Source organism: Hyla sarda, chromosome 5 (genome assembly GCF_029499605.1).
Source record: "Hyla sarda isolate aHylSar1 chromosome 5, aHylSar1.hap1, whole genome shotgun sequence".
NCBI lineage: Eukaryota > Metazoa > Chordata > Amphibia > Anura > Hylidae > Hyla > Hyla sarda.
The window spans coordinates 72,404,200-72,413,279 of NC_079193.1; the positions used below are offsets into that span (position 1 = coordinate 72,404,200).

General features: G+C 40.3%; 1 protein-coding gene across 2 annotated transcripts in view; it reads left to right on the forward strand.

The window, feature by feature from the left end:
• The window catches only part of LOC130273230 (xin actin-binding repeat-containing protein 1-like), a 192,070-nt gene that overhangs the window by 173,014 nt on the left and 9,976 nt on the right, over positions 1-9,080 (forward strand). For both annotated transcript variants that reach the window (XM_056519659.1, XM_056519660.1), the window contains 2 exons: positions 4,885-5,030; positions 7,562-7,611. The gene's annotated coding sequence lies outside the window, so the exon portion shown is untranslated. The remainder of the gene's footprint in view (positions 1-4,884; positions 5,031-7,561; positions 7,612-9,080) is intronic.

The following is a 9,080-nucleotide window of genomic DNA, read 5'->3' on the forward strand; positions in this document are numbered from 1 at the left end:
TACAAATCTGTTTAACTTTCTGGAGCCAGTTGATATATAAAAAAAGTTTTTTCCTGGATAACCCCTTTAAACGTCCTTCATATCTTTACATGAACTTCTGAGCTTCTCACCCAAAACGTGACGCGTTCAGTCCCGAAGTCAGTCTTTTTGGTGCAGTGTTTCACTATGTATCATACCACAAACAAGCTGATCTGACTCAGAGCAACTCATCTCTGCTGCTTTTTGGCAGTGCTCACACACCTGTCTGATCAGGTTCAGGGCTCCAAGTGACTTAATCAACAAAACCTTCAGTCACTCCCAAAACCTGGACCTAAACTTCAGTCTTGAGTCACTGAAGCAAGAAGCCATACATACCTCTCATCCACCATTTTACCAGCTGCCTACTTACAGCCCCCATATCAATCTGAAATGCATTTTTCATAATACTATACTTGGCATATTGCTAGTATACTTTGTAGCATCCAATGATATTTATTTGCCTTAAAGAGTACTTTTCACCAATCTAAACTTTAAATTTATTGTTCCTTATGTTATTATAAGACACTTGCTATTTACTTGCTGTTAAAATTCTCAACCTTTATATGTTTTTGATGTGATTGAATAAAAAAGCCACTAGGTGGCTCTGTTCCGTTCCCAGCCACAATTCAAACAGTTAGCTTGGTCTCCTACCAGCCTGTCAGGAGACCAAGCTCAGGAAGTGCGTGTGGGGCATGGTGAGGCACAGCTCTCGCAGGCTTCAGTGATGTTGTGCCTTCTGGGGAACGCCCACTTCCTTCTGCTGGGAGCTCACACAATATGAGAAGGGGAAAGGTATGATAGAGAGCTTTTTAAAGAAGCTCGGAAATTTTTTTTAAGGGCAGGAGGGGTGTTAGGAGTAGTTAGGAGATATAATCTGAGTTATTAAGAAAAATATAGTTTGATGACTCTTCAAGGTACATACATACACATTACACTAAAGCTTTTTTGTCGGGTAAAATTAAACAAAGGAATTTTTTGGCTGAAAAGAAGTTGGTTTAAAGTTTTGGGCCAATAGTCGGACGAAGGGGTTTCCTTCAGGAAAGATCTTTTGATCAAGTAGGAAGAATGTTCTCAGAAAGATTATTCGTCCTTCACCTGGTGTCATTGGTCATGTATGGCCAGTTGTATGTACTGTAACATCCAAAAAGGACTAAAATGTATATGACTACATCTGTTATTACTTGTTTGTCAACCTTCAATAAAGCAGTGCTAGGTGCTGATCCACTAATAATTGTACCGGCAGATCTGAATAGACTATTGACACACAGTAAATAAATTGCTATTCTGTTTGCTGGTGATGGTGGTTCTATAATTCGCATTTGAGTGGGGGCACTCTCCAATCCTTTTATTTCTGTGGTCTATCTTTTTGAATGCAGACGTATTTGGATAGACACAGCCACAGTCCATGTAGGGAGATTAGCATTTTAAGGCTGCAGTAAAAGAGCAGATGTCCAGTTCAGTACAATTCACTTGAGTTAATTCTGTTGTTTTAGAGCTTCTTGTAGCTATCCTGGCTGGGGAAGTGCATATTTAGAATATTTTAAAGGCACATGCTGCTTATTTTAGACATACTTATCTTGTGAATAGTGATAAGGAGTCATTCTAAATGTGCTTTCCGGTTGAAGGAATGTGTGTAGGACAAGCTGATAATCCAAAATGAAGGATATTACCCAATGACAGCTTGAAAGCACAAATATATGCAAAATGCACATTTTATGACAAGTGGTCTTGTATAATGGGTGGTCTTCTCAAAGAGAACAACAACAATGCAATATGTATGGTGGATTGGAAAACATCACAGAAAATCTGGTATGGGTAAGGAGGTTGTCTTTTCAAAGAGGTGATTTTTTGAAGAATTTGTCTGTATAATGTATAGTTATAGTTCGTCCAATTGGTTAAAATTTGTGTTTGGTCTAGCCTGCTGGTGAAACGGAAGAAAACATTGTACAATATATTCCAGTGACTTTTTTAGGATGACAAAATAAAGGCTTACCAGGCTAAGAAATATATATATATTTCTCATTTGCACAACAGCTAAGGGCTCGTTCACATTGCTGCTGGGGTCCACTAGGTTCCTACAGATTTCACTGACTTGAATGGGGTCTATTTAACAGGACATGCAGTATTTCTTTCTCCGCTCAACACCAGTCCTTTAAACAGGTTCAGCAACAAAGCTCCCTTTAGAGAAGCTCAATGTCAGTCTGGTCCTAGCCTAAGTGGGACCCAATCAAACTCATATCTCAACTTTCTAGACCCCTGTGAGTATGATTTTAGTCATAACTTGGTTAACTATTGTCAGGAGTGAATTTTTAGGTTTTGAGTGTAGGTAGGTCTGTAAGTGTCCTTCTCATTTACCAAAAAAAAACTTTGACACACTTTAAAAACTATGTTACAGAGACATGTCAAAAGTTTTGATTGTCAGGGGCTCACAGCTGAGACCTCCACCAATCCAATGAGTAGGGAGGAAGATGAAGCGATCTCTTTCCTGTTGCCCCATAGACTTTTCATGGGGCCTCATGACATAGATAGCTTCAAGCTTGAAAGTGAAGCAAGCCGCTCCCCATTTGTTCTCCTGATAACACTGAGACCTCGACTGATCAAAACTTATGACTGTGACAAGGACACTTTTAGGACAATGTATTTTCAATTGTTGTGGGCCTTTCTCCTTTAATGTTATAAAGAAGCAGTAAAAAAAAGGTTGGGGCGCTCTCTCGTGGATAATGGGGGCGTGGTGGAGTTGTCAGGAACCACTGCACTCTGGGTGGTGTGATGTCCCGCTGAGGTTTCAACGGTGACAGCACCTCACCTGGCGAGTGTGAAGTGGAAGATAGTAGCGGCAGTTGTGCTGCTCGAGACCCCCTGTCTGTAACCGCAAAGGGGTACGGAAATAATGAAACCAGGAAAAGGAGAGTAGAAAAATGAGGGTTCTAGACAAGTGCTACTGCTGGAATAAAAGGATTCACAACGCCAATAAAGCACAGGACAGTTTATTGTGGTTTATAACAATCGGACAACGCGTTTTGGCACCAGCATGTGCCTTCTTCAGGACCATAAAACAAATTATTCCGGCGTCCTGAAGCCTATGATGTGCTGTGGTGGCGCCACCACAGCACATCATAAGCTTCAGGACGCCGGAATCATTTGTTTTATGGACCTGAAGAAGGCACATGCTGGTGCCAAAACGCGTTGTCCGATTGTTCTAAACCACAATAAACTGTCCTGTGCTTTATTGGTGTTCCGAATCCTTTTATTCCAGCATTAGCGCTCGTCTAGAACCCCCGCTTTTTCTACTCTCCTTCTCCTGGTTTCCTTTAATGTTAGGAACTTTTTCCATACACCGATAATGTCTTGTAAACTAATTTATCAAAGAGTAAAAGTTCAGTCATGCATGGTGGAATAAACTAGAATTCTTAGGGGCCATTAGGAAAATCTGGAAAACTATACAGTGAATCTAGGTGAAAAAATGTATTATTTAAATCAGAAAGGAGCAACATTCAGGAGCAAACACTTGTTTTTAAAAGCAAGGCTTCCAAATTCGTTGTCTGTTTCTGTGCCAGAAAAAACAAATTGCCCCTCATTGTACTTACTTTGTGACCTTTGCCACAAGGTAAACATAGCATAAAAGAGATACAATCCTTTAAGATTCTAATTCATGGATTGTACATCACATTTAATATTCTATAATTAACATTATATAAGCCTTAACATAAGTATGAGTAAGAGTACCTTATATACTCGAGTATAAGCCGAGTTTTTCAGCACGATTTTTCGTGCTGAAAATGCCTCCCTCGGCTTATACTAGAGAGAACTCTCCGCCTGTGTATCCTTTCTCAGTGGTCTTCAACCTCTGGACCTCCAGATGTTGCAAAACTACAACTCCCAGCATGCCCGGACAGCCATCGGCTGTCCAGGCATGCTGGGAGTTGTAGTTTTGAAACACCTGGAGGTCTGCTGGTTAAAGACCACTGCAGCCTTTGTCATCATCCAGACCCCCCTTTAGTTTTCTACTCACCTCCCCTCGGTGGGGAGGAAGGGTGAGCTGTTCCGTGCCATCTATGCTGCAGGGACCGTTCGGTGGGGAGGGTTAGTCATTCCGGGCTGTCCATCTTCACCGGGAGGCCCTCTTCTCCTCTCCGGGCCTGCCCCAGACTAGTGACATTGCCTTGACGATGCACATGGACATCCGTCCCTGCGCATGAATGTCCCTGTCAACATCAACATGAATGTCAACATCTGGAGGTCCGGTTGAAGACCACTGATGAAGGGATTGACAGGTGATGATGAAGGGGGGTTAGTGATGACAGTGGTCTGGATGAGGACGGGGGGATGATGACAGGCGGTGATGATGAAGGGGGCGATGATGAAGGAGGGATGATGACAGGGGGATGATGACAGGCGGTGATGATGAAGGGGGGATGATGAAGGGGGGATGATGACAGGGTGATGATGAAGGGGGAATGAAGGGGAAGGATGATGACAGGCAGTGATGATGATGGGGGGATGATGACGGTGATGATGATGGGGTGTTAATGACAGGGGTCTGGATGATGACAGGGGGGATGATGACATGGGGGGATGATGTATTTCCCACCCTAGGCTTATAGTCGAGACAATAACTTTTCCTGGGTTTTGGGGGTGAAATTAGGGGCCTCGGCTTATATTCGGGTCTGCTTATATACGAGAATATATACGGTATGAGGAGCTGTAGTTTATAAACTGATATAACATTTACTTGTCTTGTACCTACTAAACATTTTATCTTCTACCGTAGGAATTAGTAATTTATAAATAGAATGTATAATCCATAGTCATTCATAAAGAATTAATAGCCTTTTTCTAATAGGCAATGTGCCTGTCTCATTTCAGATGAAGAAATCTGACATTGATACACCAGGAGAATAACGTCACTGGAAAGTTTTATCAAGGACAAGTAGATCTTACCCTCTGTGAGGGAACTACATATTGTGAAGACAGCTGCAGTCTGTCCTGGACAATACCAGAAATATAAATCAGTATGTATATCATTCTCTAAATTCCTGCTCTATGTTATTTTCATCCATTACTATTCTAACCCACCATGAATGAACATGCAGAAACCATAAAAGAATATATTCAGGGATTGTTACAAAATGAATGACCGTAAAGTATTTATACAGTGGAGAAAAAAGTATTTGACCACATGCGGATTTTGTACATTTGCCCACTGACAAAGAAATGATCATAATTGTAATGGTAGGTTTATTTGAACAGTAAGAGACAGAACAAAAAAAATGCATTCCAAATATGAAATAATTTGCATTTTACGTAATTAAAGGGGTACTCTCGTGGAAAACTTTTTTTTTTTTTTTTTTAATCAACTGGTGCCAGAAAGTTAAACAGATTTGTAAATTACTATAAAAAAATTACTATTAAAAAATCTTAATCCTTCCAATACATTTTATGGGCTGTATACTATAGAGGAAATGCTTTTCTTTTTGGATTTCTCTGATGTCACAACCACAGTGCTCTCTGCTGACCTCTGCTGTCCATTTTAGGAACTGTCCAGAGCAGCATATGTTTGCTATGGGGATTTTCTCCTGCTTTGGACAGTTCCAAAAATGGACAGCAGAGGTCAGCAGAGAGCACTGTGCTCGTGACATCAGAGAAATCCAAAAAGAAAAGCATTTCCTCTGTAGGATATAGCCCCTTAAAAGTACTAGAAGGACTAAGATTTTTTTAATAGAAGTAATTTACAAATCTGATTAAGTTTCTAGCACCAGTTGATTAAAAAAAAAAAAAAAAAAACGTTTTCCACGGGAGTACCCCTTTAAGTATTTGATCCACCATCAATCAGCAAGATTTCTGGCTCCCATGTGTCTTTTATACAGGTAACGAGCTGAGACTAGGAAAACTCTCTTAAAGGGAGTTCTCCCAATCTCAGCTTGTTACTTGTAAAATGCAAATAAATTCAGCATTTTTCCTGAATTTGTTTTTGTTGTTATTCTGTCCCTTAGTGTTGAAATAAACCTACCATTAAAATTATAGACTAATCATGTCACATACTTTCCTCCACTGTACTATTTCAAGCATAAATATATAGTGGAATCTCAGAAAGCTGAATGCCCCATGTTTATTACAGTGGCCTTTTTGATAAACTCAGCACATCTTTACACTGTTTACTCTGAGTTTAGACTAGCTATTACTTGGTTTACTTCAATGACAAATTTTGATCCAAGATATTGGCATGTTTAAGGGTGCATGCACACTACGATTCTTAAGATACGGGACCGTATACGGCTGGGGAGAGGGGGCGGAGAGTCGGGGGCGGGGCAACCGCACGCTGCCATATGCGGTCCCGTATCTAATGTATTTCAATGAGCAACCGGAGTGAAATGCTGCCTCTGGTCGGCTCCATTTTGGCCCGTATACGGTTTCCCGACCGGACCTACGAACGTAGTCAAAAGCGTTTTTAGGTCCGGTCGGGAAACCGTAAACGAGGTCAAACGGAGCCGACCGGAGGCAGCATTTCACTCTGGTCGCTCATTGAAATACATTAGATACGGGACTGCGTACGGCAGCGTGCGGTTGCCCCACCCCCGACTCTCCGCCCCCCTGTCCCCAGCCGTATATGGTCCCGTATCTTAAGAAACGTAGTGTGCATGCACCCAAAGGGTGTACAAAGACATATCTTGCCCAAGGATAGAACATTTCTGCCCTTTTCACCTAAATAATCATTTTTCTCCCCATAGACTTCAGTTTGTTCTTCCTAGTTTTATTTATTGCATTACCTTAGTGGATTGAACCAGATGGATAGAAACTCACCACACCAAGTTGTAACTCGCAGCCAGGGCTACAATCAGTGGTACTGCCATCAGGGGCCTGGGCAAAATTAACCTTAAAAGAGCCCCTGTGCTACTGGCTTTGCTCACTTCCCCTGCACTGTCTGGGGGCCCAGACGATTCAGCAGTATGGGGGCCCGAAATTTCTGATGGTTGTCCTACCTACAGTAGTAGGGTGTATAAAAGCAGAGGTCAAAGACAATACCTAATCGAATGTGGTATCAATGCCAAGGACAGGCAAGATTTAGAAACTGCAGCAAAAGTGGCACCAAATCTGGAGAGAAACCTCAGGAAGAGTTTGGTTGGTTTGTTGGTCGTGTTCAGTTGTAAAAGTTCCAAGAGACAAGATGAGAGAATTGACAAATATATAGTGAATACAGTTCAGAAATCCAAAGGAAAAAACATTAGGAACACTGACAGGGAGCAAACAGAGTAATAAAAGTATTATTACTGCTAATATCTCAGTGCCCGTGTAGCTTTCATGTTGCAGCGCCGGTTCAGTGTTTGGCAGCAGCGCTTTACATTCTGTGAACATGTCCCCTGACATCCCAGTCTGCTGCACCTTCTAAGGATAGAGAAACTGTCTTAGATTATAGAAAAGGTGCTTATTTCCAAACAGTTAGATTTTTTCCAATAGTCATATTTGCAAAAGATAAAACATATATTAATGATTCCTTAACTTGTGCTGTAAAAATTCTCCATTGGTTAATATTTCTATTTTACAGACACTAAACGGAAGTCAGAATAGAGAAGACAACCGGATATACCAGAAAAGGTAGGATTTATGTGCAAGCAACAAAATGGCAGATCAGGGATAATGCAATGTCTCACTTATATACTGTACAGAAATTGTTAAAAGAACAAGAAATCATTGACCACAAGTCTTGTTGTGTTTATCAATGATCAGTAGATTACTGAACAGTTACTCTATATTAGTATAGTTATATCATTTTAGTCATAGGCTGAATTCACACAGTGTAAAAATCATGTAGAAAATGACTATAACTATAAAAATACTTCCACAATCTTTTTTGCACCCATTTTTCCCTGATTTTGGACAATAATCTGACCATACGATAAAATATGTCCACTATGTGAACCTAGCCTTAGGCTTAATGGCCACTTTTAAATTCTGTTTATTTTATTAGGTTCAGAATTCTGTGCTGATAGATTTTATTTTTTCTGTAGCCATTGAAGCTCAGTTTTTCCGATACAAAGCTCTAAATCTATAGTATAAATGTCAATTTAAAAACATAACTTGCAGTCATCACTAGGAGCTTTCTGACCATTGTTATACAATTAACTTAATGTAAGGGCTATTTTCCACACAGGGCAGATACACAGAAATTTTACAGCAGAAAATCTGCAGTGTTTCTACACCAAAACCAGAAAGCCAATATATTTAAAATCTTCAGCATATCTGCCATGTGTGAACATACCCCAAAACATTAAGATGTTATATCGCCTTTATTCCTGGTTATGGACGGATAACATATTGAGACAGATTTACTAATGCTGTTTAATATTTAAACTTAAAGGGGTACTCTTTTTAATCAACTGGTGCCAGAAAGTTAAACGTTAATTACTTGTTAATTACTTCTATTAAAAAAATCTTAATCTTTCCAGTACTTATCAGCTGCTGTATGCTCCAGAGGAAGTTCTTTTCTTTTAAAATTTCTTTTCTGTCTGACCACAGTGCTCTCTGCTGACATATCTGTCCATGTCAGGAACTTTCCGAGGAGGAGAAAATCCCCATAGCAAACCTCTCCTGCTCTTGACAGTTCCTAATATGGACAGAGGTGTCAGCAGAGAGCACTGTGATCAGACAGAAATGAACTACTCCCCTTCCTCTGGAGCATACAGCAGCTGATAAGTACTGGAAGGATTAAGAAGTCATTTACAAATCTGTTTAACTTTTTGGCACCAGTTGATTTTAAAAACATTGTTTTCCACCGGAGTACCCCCTTAAACTAGGCAGTCTGTGAATGCACCACATTTATCACAGTTGTTCAAATACATGGTAAATTTTGTGCATCTTTAGACTTGTCTTTTTATACCAACTGTTGTATGGCATATGCCAAATTATTGGTGCAATTGTGCTACATTTTAAGCCATGCCCTTTCAATAAAGCCATGTAACATGAGTCACAGGAAGTGTTTAAAACAAAAAATAAATGTGCCCAAAAACGCAACTCCAGTGATGGCTCAGATTTTGTAAAAGTTCCATGCAAGTCTATGGCACTCC